The sequence below is a fragment of the Carlito syrichta genome, unplaced genomic scaffold (genome assembly GCF_000164805.1).
Source record: "Carlito syrichta isolate Samal-C Ts95f unplaced genomic scaffold, Tarsius_syrichta-2.0.1 Scaffold304033, whole genome shotgun sequence".
NCBI classification, from domain to species: domain Eukaryota; kingdom Metazoa; phylum Chordata; class Mammalia; order Primates; family Tarsiidae; genus Carlito; species Carlito syrichta.
This window is the reverse complement of record NW_007248129.1, coordinates 5,018-29,277: the sequence shown is the minus strand read 5'-3', so window position 1 is coordinate 29,277 and position 24,260 is coordinate 5,018. Positions and strand designations below refer to the sequence as shown.

Sequence of the window (24,260 nt, the reverse complement as noted above, 5' to 3'; positions counted from 1 at the left end):
CATGTTCTCACTCATATAATGGACCTTGAACATGCAATGTAATACTATAAGAAAATGACTGACGGTACTGGGAAACTATGGGGGGGGGATGGGGATGGGATTAACAGTAGCAAATATCTGTCTGGGGATGGGAAAACACCTCTTATCAACAGGGTACCTGAATGAAACGTAACTGTACACCTAACCCTTAACTGTACCCCACAAAACCATAATAAAAAAAAAGTTCAGGTTTTGCTTTTTGAAACTTTGTGATTTTTTTCTGTGTATTTTTTTTACACATTATTGGTTTGATACAGAAATGCAAAACCTGAAAATATTGAGAAAGTATTGCACATTTATAGTATTTGAGATGACATTTTGATATATGACCTCAGGGAAATGAGAATAAAAAAGACAATAACTCTTCCAATGCCTCCTCTTGGACTCACAATCCTTTCAAAACTGCAGAGAATGAGAATTCTCACTTGTTTACTTGAAATGTGATCTTGGAAACCTCCTAGGTGCTGCATTCTTGGATGAAAACGTGCACCCCAGAGACAAATTAGGCTCCATCCTGCTACAAGGAAGTCACAGTCCAGGGATGAAAGACCAGTGGAAAATATATGAATGATATTTACATATTAATAGTAGAATGTGAACTGTAGCCGATCAAAGAGGCATCTTACTTAAAACAAGAGTTCAGGAAACTGTTACTTTGAAGAGGTGAATTCTACGCTAAAATCTAAAAAAAGCAGAAATGTTCCTTGTGACAGAAGACTGAAAAACAGCCTTAAGTTACAGCATGAGTTTAAGTCTAGTATGAAAAGAGACCATTTTATATGTATGGAACTGTGAGTTACTCACAGTAATGGAAGCCTCAAGTACATCTAGAAAGAACAGCTGGTTAAGTCTTAGGGGTTGGCTGATGTCAAGTGAAATAGAGAATTGTGGGATATGCAAAGAAGTTTGTTTTCTCTCCAGTAGGCAAAAGTGACTACAGAAACTTTTCAACAGGAGACAGTCATGTTCTTATTCAAGTTTTGATGTGAAGAGAAGACCCTAATGATGAAGACTTATACCTTCAGATTTCAGCTGTTGTTATATTGGTCAAGGTGGGTTTGAGAAAGGGGTATTCCTTCCATAGAAGACACCCTCAAGGTCTTTTTGTGTGTGCACATGAGATAGAAAAACTCTTTATTGGAACTTAGCAATTTGCTAGTTCTATGTAAACACTGGTATCTGCCGTGGGCTCTTTGGGTTCCTTGGAAGTGGCGGTGATTACTTTCCGTGTTGAAATCTGTTGATCCAACTGTGCATATGTCATCTCCTCTGGGTCTCCTACATCAGAATCCTGGAATGAGGAAAATATTGAGTGCGGGTGAGTGCAAACATTGCTGGGGACTATTAGGGAATAAGATTTTATTAAAGAGGCAGGACTGAGGAGGACATACCTCTTCATTGAATCTTCTGTCCACTTGGGTCTCGTGGTCATGTTTGGAAACACCTATAGGAAATAGAAGTCATCAAAACACTTGGGCGGGTGTTTCTGTGTGATCATTTTACAAGCGGATCCCAACACACAGAGATATAGTGGTTGCTTGGGATTACTCAGCTGAGAAAAAGCAGAGTCACCTACTCTGCCACTCCATGTTAATAACCCATCCTATGAATACCTACCAATTTCCCTTCCTTGATTCCACCTCCTACTTTCTCCCATTCTCTCTTCTAGCTATGCTTGTCTGCACTGGACATGAGAATGCAGTGAAGAATTAGGCAATAGCTTGTGCACTTAGGGCAGTGACAGGGTTCTTGAACACTGTGCCCGGAAAACCCTACCTCTGTATTTCCTGCCTTGGGCGAGGTATCATCCTTCCAACAAGAATACACCCCTGCACAGCCCCATTCCACACACATACGACCCATATCACTCTGGCTTCTTCTTCCCAATACTTACTCATTTTGGCAGAGCACCAGTGATGAAAGGATAAGAAAAGAAAGCTGGAAAAGAGGACGACGGCCACTGATGTCCCAATCACAATATGTAGGTGCCTGGGTTTAGCTGGAGGAAGATGTGAATCCAATAAGAAGCAAATCACAACATCTCTTCATGAGTTGTCTCTCATTTGTTGACTTCCGGTATCTCTTTAGACACCTCCAGATGGCAGGTGACCCAAGTTTCTTACTCTTTCTCAATAGTAGTTTTTAGAATATCTGTAGAATATGCTAAGAATACAACTGCAGTTGTTTGGATATTTGACCCTCCAAGACTCATGGTGATATTTGATTCCCAGTGTTGGAGGTGGAGCCTAAAGTTTGGTCAAAGGAATGAATTTCTTCAATAGATTAATGCCCTCTATGATGAGGGGTGAGCAAGTGCTCTATTAGTCCCTAGAGAGCTGGCTGTTGAAAAGAGTTTGGCACCTTCCCTCCCTTTGCTTCCTCTCTTGCCATGTGATCTCAGCAATGCTGGCTCTATGTCCCTTCTGCCACGAGTGGACGTAGTCTGAGACACTCATCTGAAGTACGTTTGGTAATCATATGTTTCTTTTACAGTCTGCAGAACTGTGAGTCAAATAAACCTCTTTTCTTCCTAAGTCACCCAGTCTCAGGCACTCCTTTATAGGGAATCAAATAGACTAAGACAACAACAACAACCTGTGATACAGGGAAACTGTTCACAACATCCGTACTCTGTTCCCGTCCTTCCTTGAACAGGTTGTCTTACAGTGCTTCAGTTCAGTGTGTCATGTGTCTCCAGGGCACAAATTCTCTAGGCTGTGGTGCACTTGGGGGTGACACAATGTGCCTTGGACAACTTTCCTAAAACTTGAGAGCACTGCCTTGCCATGAAACCTAAGCTTCTGTTGTTACATGTTGCTTACTTTTATGTGGTGAACCTGCCTTATGTAACTAGCATGTGAGTGTTCTCTCTCCCTAGAAATCTTTAAAGCGATAGAAATTGATACAGTCAAGGTGCAGTGTGTGAGATTTTTAGCCCGCTACCTTGGGATTTATGCCAGTGCACAGTGATTCTGCTTTATAGTCTCTACATCCACAAAACCCTTATATCAAGCCAATTATATTATCCAACAAAAATGGAAAAAGTGATATAAAGATAAAAAGAAATGAATTAGAGTTCTTTTATATCACATACAAGGTAACAATGAGGATCCATGTGAACCCAGGGCTGCAGAACGCCATTGCTACCATTTGTGGTCTCACTAGGCATATGCCAGGATAATGATCTGCCTGAGAGGCACAGGGAAAAGACAACCCCTCGATGCTCGATTCCTGCACAATCTGTAATTTTGTTTATTACCCTTTCCCTACCCAACACAACCTGGATTTGAACAAATAAGGATTTGAATCCAGGTGCCGTTTTCATTTTTGTACATTATGCTATTATGCTTGTGCCTTTACTTGAACCCCTGCTCCAATTTTTTGCTCCTTTTCCAAGTATAGGTTTAGATGTAGTGAAAATGAATCTTGGAAAGAAGTGAGTGAAACCAATATTCAAAAACTAAAAAAAGTGTCAGACCCAACAATATCTTTTTTCAAATGATTCTGCCTCAAGAACATCTCATATATTCATCTCCTTTACTTATTTAGTGACTAACTCTGCACTGTATTTCCCCAGGAGAGTGGCTGTTTCATTTTCTGTGGTCTCCTAACCTCCTGTTACACACCAGGAAATCTCTGATTTTTATATACTACCAATCAGGTATGAATTTCTAGTTAATTCTGAGATGACTTTCAATGGTGTAAATATGTGACACACACTCCTTGTTCTGTTTTCTTCATGCAAACAGTATGCTCTGTATCTCTTGCTATGCATCTTGTAATTAGATTCATCTCACTCTCAACATAGCAGACTCAGCCTTGTCCTAGAATATAATATTTTCATGTTTATGCCTTCATGGCCTGTAGCTCTGTCTGGAATATTCTTCCAACAACTTTCCAAGGATTGAATCCATTTTATCACTAAGGAAGCAAATATTGCCTGATTAGTGAGACATTTTCTGTCACTCACCCTAAATGATACACTAGACATAAGATATCACTTTATTTTAAATTTCATGTATGGCTGTTTCATAGTTGATCATTCATCCATTCATTCACTATTCGTGTATTAATTCATGCATTGACTTAACCATTTTGTGCAGTCATGTTCTGCCTTCCCATACAACTGTACAGAAAGGCAGTCTCCCAAGAGGAGAAACCAAATACACCTTGTTTACCATTTGTGGGAGGCCAAAGAATTCCCCACTTTGTAAAGATGTTCAGGTCCTAGCTTCCATTACTCTTGAGTATTTTATATCACATGGGAAGGAATAATTAAAACTGAAGATGAAATTAAGTTTGCTAATATACTGGCCTTAATATAGGGAGATTATCCTGGATGATCTGAGTGGGCCCCATGTAATAATAAAGACAATAAAAGAGAAGGAAGAAGTCAGAGGTAGGGCCAGAGCAAGAGGTATCATTAAAGGACAAGAATCTGAGTGAAGCAATATGAGAAAAAGTTGACCAGCCTTGTTGGCTTTGAGAAGGGAGAAAGAGAACCACAAGCAAAGGAATGTGGTAGCTTCCAGAAGCTGAAAAAACAAAAAACATAGATCTCCTCTATAAACATCAGGAGAAATCTATCCTTGCTGTCACCTTGATTTTAGCTTAGTTAGATCCATTTCAGATCTGACTTACAGCATTGCTACTACATTTTAATAACTGTATTGTTTTAAGCAACTAAGCTTGTGGAAATTTAATATGATGAGAATAGTAAGCAATCATGCATTGCATATCCAATGCATTGAATTGTGTCTGAATGAATAAGTTAGTGAAAGTGCTATTTGTGTGGATGAATTTAGTTCTCTCTTACAGCAAGGTTCTTGCTCTTCTGGGTACATCATGTTTGCATCTTGATAGATAAGAGCTCATTCTTGCCAAGTGGAATTTCCCTAGGAAATTTTCCACCCCCATGAGGTGTTCCTTCCTTTCTCTCCCTCAAACTCCCATGAATTTCACCTTCAGTTATGAATGAAGACAGAATAAGCACAGCATTGTTCCTGTAAGAGTGTCAGGTTTACTCCCATCCTTTTTGCTTGGAGATGATTTCAGCTACAGAAATTAGAGATTAAGAATCCCCACTGAGACCTATGCCATTCCAAATCCCTTGTGATGTTGTAGATTCTGGGTCAGAGAAGGAAAATGACAAGTCCAAGATCACAGAACTGGGAGATGACTGGGCTAACATTCAAGTCCAAGGTTTTTATCTTCCCAGATTTCCACAAGCAGAAATAAGAGAGATTCTTCACTCACCAGTTTTGGAGCTTGGTTCTGTGGGTGAATGGTTTCCTAGAACACAAGACAGAGAGTGGTGAGGAAATGAAACTGCCTGTCTTCTTTGAGGATTGTCGCTGGCAAACATTCTGTCAACTAATGCTTTGTTCTGGGAGTCAAGGAATCCCTTTTCCCATTATGCTTTTGGGTGACAACTCCTGTCTTAAGTTTTCGACGAGTAAAGATGGAAATATAGGACCTGGAGGTATCTCACTATCTGATTTCAAGTTTTATTATAAAGCTATAGCAACCAAAACAGCAGGGAATTGGCATACATATAGACCCATAGAAAAATGGAACAAAGTGACATCCTACATGTAATCCACACATTTACAACCAATACATCTTTGACAAATGTGCCAAGAAATTACAATGGGAAATGGACAATGTCTTCAATTAAGTTAACCTGGGGAAAGTGGATTACTATATACAGAAGAGTAAAACCACCCTACATCTCTTACCATGCACAAAACTCAAAACAAAATGATTAAAGACATGACTCTATGACCTGAAACTATGAAACGACAAGAAGAAAACTTTGGGGAAATGCTTCAGAATATTGGTCTTAGCAAATATTTCTTGCTTAAGACCTCAAAGGCATAGTAAACAAAACAAAAATAGATCATTGAATTGTCTAAAAGAGCTTCTATACAGGAAAGGAGACAATAAACAAAGAGATTATGCAGCCCACCGAATGGGAGAAAATCAATGTGAACTATATATGTGACAAGAAGTTAATAATCAGAACAATGGGCGGAGGCAAAAATATCTGAAATTATTTTTTGGACGTTGATCCCCTTGTAGTACAGGCTTTTCTGCTAGGTAAATGTCCAAGGAACATATTAACATCAGTGTACCAACAAGAATTGTTGTGAGAGGCTGCATTGTGTAAGATTTGTCTTGAACTGTGGCAAACAGGAGACTGATTCTTTCTCTATGACTATGCTCCTGTCCAGATCACCACCACACCCATATTTAGTTTTCGGACTAAAAACTGAATATCTCCCGTGTCCACATTTCCTATTCACACAACCTCATCCTGAATGACTTTTTTGTTTTGTTGTGTTTCCTGGGATGAAAAAATTCCTTAAAGGGAAACATTCTGACAATATGGAAGAGGTGAAACAAAAATGTCAGAAGCACTAAAAAGCATTCAAATTAATGAGTGCAGAAACTATTCTGAGCAGTGGAAAAAGTGTCTTGATAGGTGTGTTGCATCAAAGGAGTACTTTGAAAGTGACAGAAGTTTAAACATGTGAGAATACATACACAATTTTAAATAAATAAATCCATTTTCACAGGGTTCCCTCTCTTATATGAGGAGCTCAAATAATTCAATAAGAAAAAAACATGAATAATCTGATTAAAAAATAGGTGACAGATATTTCTCTAAAAATGTCATACAAATGGCCAACAGGTATATGAAAAAATGCTCAGCTTCCCTAATTGTCAGTGAAAGGAAAATCAGTACCACCATGAGACATCATCTTATCCCAGTTAAAATGGCTTATATCAGAAAGGCAGTAAATGGCAGATGCTGGCAAGGTTGTGGAGAAAGGAGAAGCTTTGTACACAGTTGTTGGGAATGTAAATGAGTACATCCAACATGGAGAATAGTATGGAGGTTCCTCAATAAACTAAAAATAGACCTCCTATATGATCCAGCAATCCCAATACTGGATTTATATCCAAAAGAAGAGAAATCAGTATATAAGAGAGATACCTATAATTCAATGAATATGGCAGCACTATTCACAATAGCCATGATGTGTAATCAAGTTACGTGTTTATTAATGGATGAATGGATGAAGAAAATGTGGCCTACATACACAATGGAATGTTATTCAGCCATAAAAACTGAATTCTTGTCATTTGAAACAAAATGGATGGAACTGAGGTCATTCTGTTAAGTGAAGTATACCAAGAACAGAAAGTTAACTATTTCAGTTCTCATTCATAAATAAGAACTAAAAAAACAGTGGATCTCATGAAGATAGTGGATGGGTACTTATTAGAGGCCAGGAAAGAGAGGGAGGGGGGATGAAGGAGAAAAATGAATAGAAATGGATTTATTACTGCAGGACTGTACACTTCAGATGCTAAAGATGTTATTTTATATATGCTTATTTTATCTCAATAAAATTATTTTCAAAAAGAAAAAGATCGAAGTTGCGGGTGATAAGAAGGTAAGAGATCAGGAGGGGCTTTTTGAGGGTAAGAGATCAGGAGGGGCCTCTGGGAAAAAATGTGGGAGGGGCTGATGCAACATTTCATCTCCCCACACTGAACCCAGTCTACCGTCCTCCTGGGTCAGCTGTGATCCCTTTTATGCTTCTACCTGGGTACATAGACCCCCAGATGTGGCCCTCTATGTAAGATCTGAAGGACAGTTTTGGAGGTGTCCTGTCTACCATCCTACACTCTGACACCTCCTCTCACACTTAGTCTTTTTTGTTATCTCTGTATTTTGGTACAGTCTTTTCTCCAAATCAGAAACATGTTCCTCATATATTGCTTTAGGATTTAATCTAAGATACATGGGATAGGAATGGGGTTTCCTTACCTGTGACAGAAAGGTGAAGTGGGTCACTTGCATTTGACCACATATAAGGAGAGCCACCAAAAGAACCATAGCATCTATAGGTCCCTCCTTGGGTCGCAGAATCCAGAGGGAAGTCAGCCTGGAAAGTTCCATTGTGGCTCAGCACTGCAGGGAACCTGTGTTCCACTCCCTTCCCCTCCCTGGATAGATGGTACATGGCAAAGGAGCTATTGGACATGCAGGACAAGATCACTTTCTCTCCTGATTTCACCATGAGGCCTGACTGGGCTGAAAGTGAAGGTTTGTTGTATAGTCCTGAAAGAAAAAGTGGCAGTTTATTTAGAGAGTCTCTTCCTTACCACACTATCCCTCACACTTGAATTGAGAATGGGATCTTCTGCTCAAATAATTTAATGTGTTCTCTTTCTCTCTCTCATATATCTTTTTCTCCTTCCACTTTCTGTGCATCGCTCTCTGTCTCTCTTTGTCTTTGACTACCCCATCCCTATGTATGTTTTCTCTTTTTGTAGTTTTTTTTGAACTCTCCATGCCTCTCATCTATTTTTCATTCTGAGTCTCTGGTTTTCTTTCCTATCCCATTATCCCACCCTCATTGCCTTCCAGCTTTTCTCTCTCTCTTCTCATTCTCTCTCATATATATCGGTCTATCCATTTATTATCTATCTCTGTCTACATGTCTTTCTCTGCTTCTCAGCCCCTCTAGCTTTCTTGTGGATTCTCTGCCATCCAACCTTATCTATCCATCTTTTGCTATTTTTTTGCACCTCACTCAAGTCTTTGACCTTTGTACTTTTCTATGTTTCCTTCTATCATCCCCTTCATTTATCCGGACCTTCTTTCTTTTCAATTCTATGTCTCTTAGTGTCTGAATTCCTTTCAATTCTCTCATCTCTTTCTGTGTTTCTGTGTGTGTGTTTATGGAGAGGGAGATCAGAAAGCTAAGGAAAGTATGGGATACAGGGTGCCCCATTCCCTTGCTCTGACAGAAAACATCAGAAGTTCCACTTGGTGAAGGAGAGGAGTGAGTGATTCTAAGAAGTTTTGAGACAGTGATCCCCTTCCATAAATGTGTAAGCCCTTGGTCCCACGTGGCACGAGTTCTGGTCAGGACACAGCAATGGACAGCCAGAGTCAAAGAGAAACAAGAAACAAAACCCACATACCGGCCTTAGTTGTGGTTACTGGTTTCCAGTCAGGCAGGAAAAAAAATCTGCCTGCAGAGTAAATCTGACTGGCACACCCACTACTGGCAATTAGTGGAGAAACAGATTGTCAACTCTCTTGTCATGCAAGGCACAGAATAGGGACCCAGTTACGGATATATCCTACACCCAGCAAGGGTCTATTTGCAAACGCACAGAGACTAAAAGCAATGGGAAACATGGGAATTCAAGTGCCCTGGTTCTTGCCATGCACCAGGCTGTTACAGGAACTGAAGTTACACCTGGAAAAAACGTGAGGTGAGTGATTATAGAGAAGTCAGTTCATGCTCTCCCAGCCCTTGACCACATGCAGTAGATACTGAAAAGTTGTTCAGCAGTGGAAGAGAGAACCTGAAATTATGGTATCTTGGCAGAGGTGGGTTAAGTAACAGAAGTAAATGTTCCTCCATCTCTCATCTGAGGAATGGAATTATAGAGAAGGAAAAGATGCTTATCATAAATAAGGAAAAGTCAAACAAAGCAGGAAGCTCCCAGAAATCTAAAGAGACAGCACCTGAAGAAACAGCCATCAGAGCACAATCAATTGAATCCTTACCCCCACTCCCCATACAACTTGACCCAGATAAAAGCCAGGGAAATCAGAGATTGAATGGAAAAAATGAACAGAAGCCAAAAGAAACAAGAAGAAAAATTCAATGATACTGTGTAGGTATTGAAAGCAGGGTTGGTACTCTTGTTGTTGAGGTGTATAGTTAACCCTGAATTGTCCCTACATCTTTAAAGTAAAAAAAGTTTTTAAAAAATCAGTGTTGGCTCATTTCAAAGAAGACTATTCTGAAATAATAAAAATAAAGAACTTCATGCTCAAAATAAATAACCAACTAACAAGCATAGGGAGCCAATTCAAGGCAGTGAAGGAAAAAACAGAAAGACAACACAACAAAAAGGAGCAAACCCTCTAAGAGATGTCGGATTATATTAAGAGTAAAATTTAGCCGGGCTCAGTGACTCAGCCTGTAATCCCATGCCTTTGGGTGGCTGAGATGAGTGGATTGCCTGAGCCCATGGGTTCGAGACCTGCCTGGGCAGTGAGACCTCATCTCTACAATAAATCAAAAAATCAGCTGGGTGTGGTAGTGCATGCCTGTAATTCCGGCAACTTGGAAGGCTGAGGCAGAAGGATCGCTGGAGCCCAGCAGGTCAAGGCTGCAGTGACCGGGAGCGGCCACTGCACTCCAGTCTGGGTGACAGAGTGAGACTCCAACTCAAAAAAAAAAAGAGTAAAATTTGCATCTGATTGGTATCCATGAGACAGAAGGGATAATGGAAAGCACCATGGCACAAACAGTCCTTGAGGTCATCCAAGAAAACTTTCCTCATCTTTCCAGAGTATTGACTGTTTAAACATACAATATTCAGAGAACCCACTCAAGTATCTCATTAGAACCACTAGGCACATATTAATCCACTTCCTCAAAGTAAGCATGAAGGGAAAAATCCTAGAGGCAGTGAGAGACAAACCTCAGACTACCTAGTGGGGAAGACTCATTGGAATTATTTCAGACTTATCTGCAGAAACACTACAAGCCAGAAGGCACTGGAGTCCAATTTTTAACGTTCTTAAAGGTAAGCAATTTCAACCAAGAATTTCCTAACTTACAAAGGTAAGTTTCATCAGTGACAAGGAAATTTACACCTTTATAGTCAGCCAATCCCTAAGAGAATATATCACCTCCAGACCAGCCCATCATGTCCTAAAACACAATATGACAAGACTTGTGAGCCCAGGACCACAGAATGCTATATGCTAACTTTTGTGGTCTTACGAGGCTTATGCTAGGATAGTGCTCTTCCTGAGAGTCAAAGGGAAAAGATAACCCCATCCACCTTATCTACTGCTGCATATTTTCTTGGTGCCCATTTCCTGCTCCAACATAACAAGTTATTTTGTGAGTTAGGACAAAGTCATTCTGGTGATAGTGCTTCCTCTAGTATCTAAGTCCAAGATAGGAACTTACTCAAGAGAAAATTGGAGTTCACCTGCCCAGGTCCTATCTATATCCCCACATGGGACTGGAACCAAGAATGAGGTAGATGTTTTGGGTGAGGGATGGGATGGGTCAAATCTTGCACCAAAAATATGATGTGTTTTCTGTTCCAGGACCTGTGATGGTGAAATGGGAGAACTTTTACATTTTTAATCTGATCTCACACTCACACAAAGTCTTAAATAATGGAGATTTTTGCTGGTTTTGCGTGTGTGTGTGTGTGTGTGTGTGTGTGTGTGTGTGTAGGCTAGAGAAGTAACAGAGGGCCAAAGAAATATTAATGGAGAAGTAGAATAATGATGATTCTAGATATCTTTGTCATTCTTTTTTTCCTCCTTCTTCTTCTTTTTCCTCTTTCCCTTCCCCTTCCTTCCCTCTTCCTCCTTATCTTCCTCACCTTCTTTATCTACTTCTCCTTCCTCTCCTTGTCCTACTCCTCTTCTTCTTTCCCGTCTTATTTGCAAGGTCTCACTTTGCTGCCCTGTTTAGAGTGCAGTTGGCACAATCATGGATCACCACAGCCTCAACCTCCTGCCTCAGGTAATCATTCTGTCTGAGTCTATCCAGTAGTTTGGACTACAGGCACACACCAACCATACCCAGGTAGTGTTGGGAGCCGGCCATGGAGGTCCACTGAGCATTAGGGATCAGGAAGGGCCGTTGACCCTGAGACCACTAGGATGCATTTGGGAGCTATTGACACTATTTCCTCCCTCTTTCTACTTAGGGGGAGGAAAAATCTCTTGTAAGCTCAAACATAAAAACTCTGAGACTGGGATGAACACAACTAACTTTAGAAGCTCATTGTTTCTGTTCTTCCACAAACTTCAGTTTTGGCTTTCACACAACTTACAGTTCAAACTCAGGTCATATCTAAGAGCCTTAGTATTGGTTACAGGGTTCTGGGTTGTAATTCTAGGATTTATTGAAGTTGAGTAAGGTGTAAATTGTAGAATATAGTTTTAGAAATATAAGTTTAGACAGCCATTTTTTTTTTTTAAAGAATGAGGCTAGGTTACTTGCAGGTAGCCCACTGTGAACTTTGGACTGGGCCGCATTCCAAACATTCTGGGATGGGCCACTTTAGGTTGTAAAGTATAAGTCAGCATAGGAAGAAAAAGGTTTATAGGATAGGTCAGTCACGGATTAAGGTTAGCATTTGTTATGGGATTTTTGGGTTATCATTTAACTTGGTATTAGTATAAATTAGCATAGGATGAAAAGGGTTTATAGGATAGGTCAGTCATGGATTAAGGTTAGGGATATACTGTTATGGGATTTTCTTCCTCATACCTGAAAGAACATCTGGTGGGTGGGGGACCCCCCTCACACACCTGGCTTTGTGTTCACATGAAAGACATGTGAGTATAAAAGCCCACTGTTAATACTCAATAAAGGTCTTCTGCTCAAATCTGAACAGTTGTCCAAGTCTCTCTCTCTCTCTCTCTCTTTCTCACAATCGCCAATGCTGTCTCCACCTTTGGGAATCTCTGAACTCTGCTGGAGCGGGACTCTGGCAAGGTAGTATTTCTTTTGTTTGCTTTTTTGGGGAGACAGGGTCCCACTATGTTGCCAAGGTTGATTTTGAGCTTCTGGGTCCAAGCAGTACTCTGGTCTCAGCCTCCCAAAATGCCGAGATTCCAGCTCTGGGCCATCAAACATGGAAATTATTTTTGTATAGTATGCTATTAAATTATGCTAAGTGCTTCTATTGGAACCCATGTTCAATTTTTTTTCTCCTCTGCCGAGTATGAGTTTGTATAGTATAGTAGTAAAAATGAATCTCAGGAAGAAATTGGTAAAGCCAAAATAAAACAACTAAAATGTCAGGCCCAGTGAAACCCATTTTAGACTTTTGACCTAAAGCAATGTAAATTAATTTTAGTAACTGTGTTGTTTTGATCCGATAAGATTGTGGAATTTTGTTATAGCAAAGATTGGAAATTATTATGCATTGCATAGTGCCTCAATGAATTAGTTAGTGGAAATATTTTATGTGTGGATGAACTCAGTTCTCTCTTATTGCAAGGCTCTTCCTGTACTGAGTATGCCAAAATTGCATCTGACAGGCAAGAGTTCATTCCTTGTCAGGTGGAAGTTCTCTAGGAAGCTGCCCATCCTTTATGGTGTTTTCTTCCCTTCCCACACTTGAGCATCCATGATATTCTTTTCCAGTTAGGAATGGAGACAGATTGAGCATGACATTGTTCTTGGAAAGGGTGTCTTATCCTTCTTTCTGTCAGGAATTTTCAGTTACAAAATACGAGATATTAAAAGTCCTCACTGAGCTGTGCCATTGCTGACTCTTAACCACTTCTGCAGTTGTACATTCTAGGGTCAGAGAGGAAAGATTATAGAGCTGGGAGGTGGATGGTTGAACACTCAAATTCATGGTTTCTACCACCCCACAGATAAGAGAGATATGTTATTTGCCTGTTTTGGAGCTTGGTTCTGTTGGAGGAAGGGCAAATATTTAAAGAGTTTTCTGGAACACAGACAGGAGACAGCTGAATAAATGAGGCTGCTTGTCTTCTTTGAGGTTGGTCCATAGCAGAAATTATGTCATCTAATGCTGGACCCTGGGAGTCCTGATTTTGGTGATGACTCCTGTCCTGAGACTTCAATTGTAAAGAGATAATAGGAGATAGAGACGTCATACCACCTGAATTTAAAATTTCTTGCAAAGCCATGGTAAAAAAAAGTAGTATGGAAATGGTATAAATACAGACCACAGTCAAATGTAACAGAATAAAGAAATCAGATATAAATCATCATGTTTACAACTAACTCATGTTTGACAAAGGCACTGAGAACTTATAATGGGAATAGAACACTCTTCAACAAATAGTGCTGGGAAACAAGATAGATAACTAAATGCAGAAGAATGAAACCACCCTCTTATCTTTTATCATAACAAGAATCAAGACAAAATGGATTAATGACTTGAAAGTAAGATCTGAAACTATTAAACTGCTAGGAGAAAACATTGAGGAAATGCTCCAGGACATAGGTCTGGGCAAAAAAATTCTGTTTAAGACCTTAAGAGCATGAGTAAAAAAGGCAAAGACAGATAATCTTTATCGAATTAAGCTAAAAAGCTACTGCACAGCAAAGGCATCAATCAGCAAAGTGATTATACAATAACAGAATGGAAGAAAACTATTGCAAACTATCTATCTGACATGTGATTATCACTCAGAATATGTAAGTAATTCAGGAAACTCAATAGGAAAAAACCCAACAATCATATTACAAATAAGCAAAAGAAATTTCTCAAAAAAGTTATATAAATGACCAATAGGTGTATGAAAAAATGCTCAGAATCACTAATGATCAAAGAAATGCAAATCAAAATGGGACTACATAAAACTGAATAGCTTCTGCAAAGCAAAACAAACCAGCAAGAAAGTGACAAGAAAACCCACAGAACGGCTAAAAAATATTTGCCAAATGTATGATTGGGCATCAACAGAAACGTGAAAAAATAGTCTCACTAATCATCAGAGAAATGCAAATCAAAACCACACTGGGATAACAACTGACTCCAGCAAGAATGGCCTTCATTAATAAAACCGAAAACAACAGATGCTGGCAAGGATGTGGAAAAAAGGGAACGCTTCTACACTCTGGTGAGAGTGCAAACTAGTTCAACCTCTGTGAAAAACTGTATGGCAATTTCTATGTGGCCCATAAATCCTCCAGGTATATTCACAAATTAAAATTATTCTACAAAAAGATACCTGCACTAGCATATTTATTGCAGCACTATTCACAATAGCAAAAACATGGAACCAACAGTGCTGCCCATGAAAACTGGACTGGATAAAAAAATGTGGTATATATACATAATGAAATTTCATGCAGCCATAAAGAAGGACAAAGTTATGGACTTTGTAGCAACTAGGATGAATTTGGAGTCTATCATACTCAGTGATCTCTCACAGAAACATAGAACTAAGTATCACATATGCATACTCATAAGTGCACCCTGAAAACCTATGAAATGCCACCAAAAAGGGGTTGACAGGAGCAGGACACTGCCCGGTGAGTGAGGGGGGCACATAACATGAAAAGGGTACCTGATCCTAATTCAGGTGAAGTGAAGTCCGATGGGAGACCCAAAGCTTCACCTGTACCTAAACCACTTATGTACCCAATCCTGACTTGTACCCAATAACTTTAAAATAAAAATAAAAACAAACAAGACAAAAAAAATGCAAATAGAAGCCACCATGAGATCAGCCACAACCCAGTTAAAATAGCTTTTAACCTAAAGGTGGGCAATGACATGCTGGCAAGGTTGAGAGAAGAGGGGGAATTTGTTTGTACATGGTTGGAGGGAGTGCAGGTTAGTATAGCCATTATGGAAAATAGTGCGAAGGTTCCTAAAAACTAAAAATAAAACTACTATATGATCCAGCATCCCCATTACAGGGTAACATCCAAAAGAAAGGAAACCAATATATCAGAGAGATATCTACACTCCAATGATTATTGAAGCACTATTCACCTAACCAAGATATGGAATCAACTTACATGTCTCTCAATGGATGAATAGATCAAGAAAATATGGTTTATATACACAGTGGAATATCATTCAGGTATACACATAATACATTTCTGTCACTTGCAACAACATGGATGGAACTAGAATCCATTGTTTTAAGTGAAACATACTAAGGACAGAAAAATAAATATTTTAGCTCTCATTCATACACAAGAGTCCAAAAAAAGGATCTCATGTAGATAGAGTATAAATGGGTGGGTACTAGAGGCTGGGAAGGAAGAGGAGAGTAGATGCTGAAGACAAAAGAAATATAAATGAATTTATTACCACTGAACAGTATACTTCAGATATTTAATGTTTAAATAAAATGTACATGAAAAAGAGGAGAGAATCCGAGTTGCTGTTGATGAAATCTCTCTGACAGTGAGAGATCAGGAGGGGTTTCTGGGAGATAAACAAGGGTGAGGGGCTGATGTCTCTGATCTGTCCACACTGAGTCCAGTCTCCTGTCTGCTTGGGTCAGTCCTGACCCCTTTCTGCATCTGCCTGGGTACAGAGACACCCGATGTGGCCCCCCATGCAAGATAGGGAAGAGGTCTTTGGAGGTGTCCTGTCTACCATCCTACACCCTCATACATTCTTTCATACTCAGTCTTTCTTTTCTTCTCCCTGTATTACTTTCCATTTTTTCTCTCCATCATCATCAGCATTTTCCTCAGATGTGGATTTGGATGTAGTCTGACACAGAAAACATAGGACATACATGAACATTTCTTACCTGTGACAAAAAGGTGCAGTTGGTCACTTGCATTTGACCACCAATAAGGAGAGCCACTGAATGAGCCATAGCATCTATAGGTCCCTCCGTGGGTTGCAGGGCCCAGAGGGAAGTTAACCTGGAAAATTCCATTTTGGCTCTGCACTGTAGAGAGCCTGCGTTCATGGCCCTCACCTTCCCTGGATAGATGGTACCTGTCAAAGGAGATCTTAGACATGCAGGACAAGGTCACATTCTCTCCAGATTTCACCACAAGGCCCAGCTGGGCTAAGAGAGAAGGCTTCTTGTATAGTCCTGGAAGAAAAAACAGCAGTTTTGTTAGTGAGGTTTTTTCCTATCACACTGTTCTTCACACCTGAACACTTATGATTTAATGTAGTCCCTCTCTTTCTGTCTCTCATTTATATAACCATATATCTATGTTCTGTCTCTTATATATTCCTCTGCTTTCTATCTCTCTAGTGTCTTGTGGAATATTTGCTATGCCCCATATCTCCACCTTTTGCTATTTTTGTGCACATCACTCAGGACTTTGAACTTACTCTCTGTTTTCTCTTGTTCTGGCTAATTCTCACTCCCTCCCCCTCCCTCCCCCTCTCTCTAAGTCTATACTTTTTGGATGCTTCTGCTTATTGTTTGAGTGGGTCCTTTTGTGGGTTCTTGTTATTTCATAATATCAGGGGCTACTTTGGAATATGACACTCAGAATCCAGTCTGGGAACAAGAGAACACACAGTGCACAGGGGCTGGTATTCTCCTTCACCTGGGACCATGATGTAAAAGGAGGGATTATGGTTCAACCACGTGGACGGAAGAAGTATCAGAATAGACACAGCATCTGTGGGTATCAGGTGGCCCCATGACACAGAGCCAACTCAGGTCAGATGCGTGTGTGCCTTTGGGGTCTCCTTGTAGGGAAGGGAGTGTTGAGATAAACTATAAACCAAACTTCTAAACTGCCACAGGTCTCTGAATAAAGTCGGGATGGAAAGACACTCTCTCTCTGGTTCGTGTGCATCTTTTTGTGTGACTGTTTTTACTCTTCATCTATGACCCCTGTCTTGCTCCTATGTTCATCCTTATGTTATGACAAGTGGTCTGTAATGGTGTCTCCTCTCTGTCTGCCTCTCTTGCTGTAGCCCTCACCAAGTAAATATCTCTCCATAAGGACCTCGAACTAATCCTTCTTATTACCGCTTGGGGCTTCCAAGTCCTGGAACATCGAGTCTATATCCCAAAGAGGTTGAGGTGCAGATCTGGATGCACTAACCTGTGATCACGATGCTCAGGGGGTCACTGGGAGCCGACCAATGATAGGGCAAATGTCTGACAAAACCATAGCATCAGTATGTCCCTCCATGGGTGTGCATCACAGAGCCCAGAGAGAAATTGGCCCGGTAGCTCCCACCAGTGAGCTTCACAAATTGCAAAGGATCCTCAGTTACACCCTCTTTGTGTAGAATGAAGGTTTGAAATATGATATTTGAGAAGCATTGCAGGATGACCTTCTTTCCTGATTTTACCAGGGGACCTGGGTGGGCCTGGAGGGAAGGTTTACTGTAGCTCCCTAGCAACATAGGTTGTGAGGTTAGAACAGTCACCTTTCTTTATCCCCTTCTATGAGATCTGGAATGAGATGGTCCACATCCCTGTAGGTGTCTCTCTACTTTTATGTGTCTCCATGTCCTTTTATGTGTCTATGATGCCTTCAGGTTAGGTCTTGTCTGTCTCTCTCCCTTTCTTTTTTCTGTTTCTGTTTCTCTAGTAGCACCAGACTACAGATCATTGCTTTCCTCCTCACTCATTTGGCTGTTGTATCCTTTTCTTATCAATTTTTTTCTTCTCTCTATAGTGAAGTAAAAGAGAGACCACCACAGGCTGAATCTCCAGGTTCCTAAAAGGCTGGTTCATGTGCTTTTGGGGAAATTAGACTCCCTGACAGGAGGTAAGAATTAAGTTGCAAGGTAGGTACCATGGTATTTCCCAATGTCCACACAACCTGTTTCCAATGTGGACTCATGGGCATTTTCTGTGATGTTGGTACATTTGCCATGGTCCCACCTTCCATAGGATGGCCCTGAGTCTGGCTCCTGGAACACTGGTTCCTCCCTCCAGGTTTGTGGTGGTATCGGTATCCTGCCCCTACTGATCTCTGGGTGGGTAGCCCCAGTTTTCCTTATTTGGATCCTTAATGTGTCCTTGAAATGAATATCTTTATTGGTTTCCAGTTGCTGCTATATCAAAATGTCACAAGTGTAGTGGCAGGACACAGTATATTAACTTACTGTTCTAGAGGTCAGAAATCTAAAATAGTCTTTCTGGTATAAATAAAGGTGTCTGCAGGGCTGTGCTTTTTTTGGAGACTCTAGGGAGAGAATCTGTTCCTTTGACTGTTCCAGCTTCTAGAGGTCCCCTGCTTTCATTATCTTCAAAGCCCACAGTGGTGGTCGGTGGAATTTCCCTCCTACTTCATTGCACTGACCTTCTCTTTCCTGCTTTTGCCCACTTTTATTTGGACTTTTGTGATTACACTGAGCCCACCTGGGTTCTTCAGAATGTTTGTTTCTCCTCAAGGTCAACAGATGAATCTTTATTTCATCTTTAACTTTCATTGCCCTTGAGATGAAAAATAACATATTTTTAGATTTGGGGTATTTTAATGTACAAAAATTGTGGATACTTATGCTGCCAACCACAGTGCTCATGCCCTGCATTTAAACCCCTCTTATCCAAAATCGTTGGAGAACTTCTAATTATTCTGATTGGACTATTCCTGACATTGCCACAAGATACCCTGAAATTCAGCAGGTTGGCACAATGAAAAGCCACCCTGAACAAGGGTCTCTTACCTGTGACCACAATCTCCAGGGGATTGCTGGGTGCTGACCACGGAGAGGAAGATTGAGAGTAGAAATACTGACATCTGTAGGTTCCTGCATGTGCTGTTGTTATAGGGCCCAAAACGACACTGTATTGAAATTTTCTGCTCATCTTCTCAATGACAGGGGTCCCATCTTCCTTGTACAGTCTGAACTTGTCAAACTTAAGACGAGAGTGACACTGAAAAGTCACATGTCCTCCTTGAAGAACCACATGGGTGGGAGAGGCAGATAAGAAGGGCTTGTCCTGACAACCTGGAGAAGATGCAAACTTAGAGAAAACAGTATGAGCTGGCCTTCCCTCCCTGTTCTGAGGCTCTTCTTTCCATGTTGTCAAGGCACCTTTCCACTCCAGGGTGCCTAGGTCTACCTGAAGAACCCACTGCTACACAGACATGGCATGTTTCCCTACAATGAATGTACTGGCTGAGAATTTTGAGCAAGTGCTGATAAACGATCTCTTACTTGATTTTAATAATGGACAATTATTTTTATGAAATAACAAAAGGAAGACAGAATGGAGGACAAAGTTTATGTGAATGAAAAAATATCAGCTAATGCTTGAAACCATTGAGGCTGTGTCACAATATTCTGGAATTTCAGGGGCTCATGGTATATAGTTCCCCCATCTCTTCTGGTAGACCAACAGCAGCCACACTGCATCTCCCACCTTCATGGAAATGATAAAGGCTGTACGTTTTCATGATGTCCACAGAGGGTTCTGCTCTTTCAGCACTGTTTCTTTCCTTATCTCTACAGGTGACACCACTTTCTCCCCAGAAACCCCAGATCTGAGCATCACAGTCACCCTCATTTACACTTTGGACTTGACTAAGGCAAGGGCAAGGCTGGGGACTATCTCTAGGACAGACCTGGTGTCAGGTTTCCCAAGGATCCTGGCCTCAGTCCACAAGATATTCTCACACAGGGTTTCCCATGGTCAGCACATTAGCCCATGTCCTGTGCTTCCTGCCCTCCTCTCTCAGGAAAATCCACTCATGCTGAGTGGATGTCAGTCAAGTTTTGGGGAAAGACTCACCCACTTGTGTCCCAATCCTCTGGACCAAGAAGAACCCTGGAAAGAAAGATCCTGATGGATGATCCATCTCCTCGCAGACCTGGCCTCTCAATCCTGCCCAGTCAGACCCTTGCAGGGCTGGAAATAATCTCGGCCTTCAACTCCCTTCACCCCACTCCAGACCAGCAGGGCTTTGTGCTGAAGAGTGCCCCAACCACCAGGACATATCTTCACTCTAGCATTCCCTTCCTCCATTCCCTTCTAGGACTCACCAAGACACATCAGGTGGATGAACGTGAGCGACATGGTGGTGCTTCTGCTGAAAGAAGGCAGCAAACCAGCAAAATTTACCAGTGCACAGGATGTCGTGAGGGGGCCCCGCTCATGCAATCCACTTGTTGACCACAATACAAGAAGATGATACACAAAGACTGTTCTCTCCTGCATGAGACCAGTGTGTGTGTCCAGCCAGTGGAGAAATGTGACTTTCCAGAAGTCATTGCAATTAAAGCGGTTGCTTCACATTGTTTGCTGTGGTTGAGCTCAAAACACAACTCAGTTCCAATCCCTCACACACAAAATGGTTTATTCTGTACTCAAATTATTGATTTTTCATGTATTTTTGCTGTTTTTACCTGAGATTCAAACTTTTCTTCATGATTAATATACAAAATATCTATTAGGTGCTTTAAAAATATTAAACAATAAATCATCATAAGTTCTTGTGTGGCAATTCTAGTATTGAGTCAGGACAAGTTATAATTATTTGAATTCCCAGTAGAAGAATTAAGTAGTTATTTAGAATCATAGGCTTCTACTTTATTAGGAAAAACTCCTTAAAACCTTTAAATCTGGAATTATAGTGTTATCTAGAATTTGTCTTTTGACTCAAGAATCCAAAGTCATGGTCTTTCTATCTCATTTTAAACTAACATATCCAGTAACACATTGCTATAGGACACCAAGTTTCAAAAGTCAATTATAAGTGTTAGAAATAAATCTCCAGAATATATAAGTAAGAAAACAAACTGATAACATCCCTCAACTTGAATATTATAACACTATAATAACCAAACCATAAAATTAACTCATGTATTCTGCCATCAATTTTCCTTACTTGACCCCTTACCTTTACCAAATTGGTAAAAAAATTTTCATATTGCTATGTTGGAAAGTCTGTCCAGAACTCCTAAGGTTAAACTATCTGTCTGCCCCAATGTCTCAAGTTCTGGAATTTTAAGTGCAAGCCACCACACAGATTAAATTTTATATGTGTATATGTTTCTGTTTATACACACAGCTAAGAACTCACATATATAGTTGCTTCAAAATAAATAGGTGAACTTTGTTTTTTAGTTGTTTTTTTCTCATATTTTAATTTCCATAGCACATACATATTAAATGTTACAGTTGTATTTTATTCTTTTGGATTGCAATATAATAGTCCTTGCATAAATTGTGCACTTATCCACTCTAATAACAGGCATTTGTGTTGTTTCTGGGTTTCCTGTTTCATGATCAGGATTTTATAATCATTCTTGTATGTAATATCTTGCTTATAATATGTGCAATCCATGATATAAACACCCAGACATGAAATCATTCATTTTATTTGCAAATTGATGTTGAACTTAAAAAGAAAATGCCAAAATATCTCCACCTTGGTCTAATATGGCCAGTACAATATTTATTAGTTTTATGGCTTATTGTGCAAAACCAAATTTTTGTGTCACAGATTTTTCTCTACTCCTTGTCATATAAGCATAAATTTTTATATTTTTGACTTATCACTGTATTTCCTTCCTTGAAGTTAGTTTTGAATGAATCTGCTTACTTTCATAAAAAGTTAATTGTAAGAGCAATGAGACAAATGCACCAAATAACTGGAAAATGTGAACCTACAGATTAACAGCAGACTTTTCAGCAGAATTCCTGCAAGTCAAAAGGTATTGGGTCCAATCTTCAAACTCCTGAAACAGAATCACTGTTAGTCAAGTATATTGTATCCTCCAAAACTAAGTTTCATAAATGAGGGAGAGATAATATGTTTTTTTGACAAGCAAATGCTGAGAGAATTCATCAAGCTAGTCTGGCTCTACAAGAAATAATCAAAGAACTTCTAAATAATGAAACAGAAGGTCAAAATACACCAGTAGAAAAATACTTTATGTATTTTCAAAAATGAAAAAAAAAAGAAAGATTTTTATTTTAGGTCTTTTTTCCCTAACAATATAGACAGTTGAATTTATTGTCCCTTAAAATTTCATTTGACCTATATCACAAGTCATTTGATGAGATGTATTTTCATTTTTAATTTATAGAAAATATTGTGTATTTCATTTTGAAATTTTTTTTAATTCACTGATTGTTTCAATGTATTTTATTTTTCTACAAATATTTAATGATTTTCCAGGCATTTCTCTGTCACATATTTCCAATTTATTTAACTGTCATCATAAATAATTCTATGTATAATTTTAAAGTGTATCTTGATGATTTCTTCATGGTTACTACAAAATATGGTGAATTAGTAATTTTTTGGTGAGTGTTTTCTAAATTTTAATTAGTTGGAAAAGTGATTAAAAAGTGTTTTATGTCTTTTATATCCTCTGTGTTTTTTTCGTATATTTGTTCTAGAAGTGAGGTGAGTGTTGCTGTGTCTAGCTACAATTTTTGCTGTGACTCACCATTTTTCAGTTCTGCCTTTATTTTAACGTTTTCTGAGGTTACATTTAGAATGATTATGTTTTATTTATATATTCACATTTTTGTCATTTGATTTACTTATTTTTATACCTCTAATATTATCTATTATTAGTGTCTGCATGGTGAAATCTTCTGTTCATTTAGTTTGAACATTTTTACTGAGGATGGCTTTTTTCTTCACTATAAAATTTACCTATTTTATCTATAAGTTGACTATCAGTATTTATAAAGTTGTACATCATCACCACAATCTAATGTCATTTGTTTACATTTTATTTATCTGTGGATTCAGGTTTGAAGTGAAACTTATGCAGACAAAATACAGTTGGGTGCTGATAGAAAACATTTTATAAATTCAAAAATATTAATTTCTGCATCTCCTAATTTATTGAAATTCTTGTATCTAACTGATATCATAATATTTTCTTTATTAACAACTTTTTTAAGAACAAACCTTCTAGTAACAAGTTCTGAGAAATTTTAAATATAATATTAATTAAAGAAACTTCCTTTTTATTTTAGAATCCTGATATGAAATATTTTTCTTCAGTATTGTAAAAGTAGGATTCAATGACTTCTCACTTCCATAGTTTCTAATGCAAATGTGCTGTCATACTTATGTTGTGTCCCTTTTAGATAATATGTGTTAACATTCTTAGATAACACAGCTTAGGGCTTAATTACACCATTCTGGAGAAAATAACTCAACCCACAATCCCCATCCTCAGATATCTTAGCAAAGGAGCCCACATCAATACTCTGGGGGAATTACCTTAGCTGCCTCCAAATCCTCATGATCATTAAAGGTTAGTGTAGTATCATAATTGCTTCCCATCCTGCTGATCTTCTGTTAAGAAGCTAATAGGAATTGGAGAAAGACTTATGTTTCATTATAGGGTACTCCTTATTTTGTTCATTGTATAAATTTCCTAACAGGAATATTTTCTCACCCAGCATTACCTAAAAACGAGTCACAAGATGTGCACATTTCCTAAGTGTGTCATTCAGGATTTTTTTTTTTAAACACTTATACCTGTCTTTCTTTTCTCTGAGTCCATGAATTACATCAATCAAAACATGAAATTATTTACTATTTATTTCATTATAAAGATGTGGGGTACAATTCAGGGTTAGTTATACAAACATTGATTATGCAGGTACCCTTGTTGATGAGGTGTGCCCCTCCCTCCCCCAGGAGTTTCCCTCACCTGGCAAACCCACCAACCCCCAACAATGTTCCACTACTGCCATTCTCTTTCTTATAGTATTATAATTGTTCAAG

The 24,260-nt window shown here is 39.2% G+C and overlaps 1 pseudogene; it reads right to left on the bottom strand.

Moving 5' to 3' along the window:
* Positions 1–1,183: 1,183 nt before the first annotated feature.
* On the bottom strand, positions 1,184–20,360 carry LOC103261837 (annotated as a pseudogene).
* Between the last annotated feature and the right edge of the window lie 3,900 nt (positions 20,361–24,260).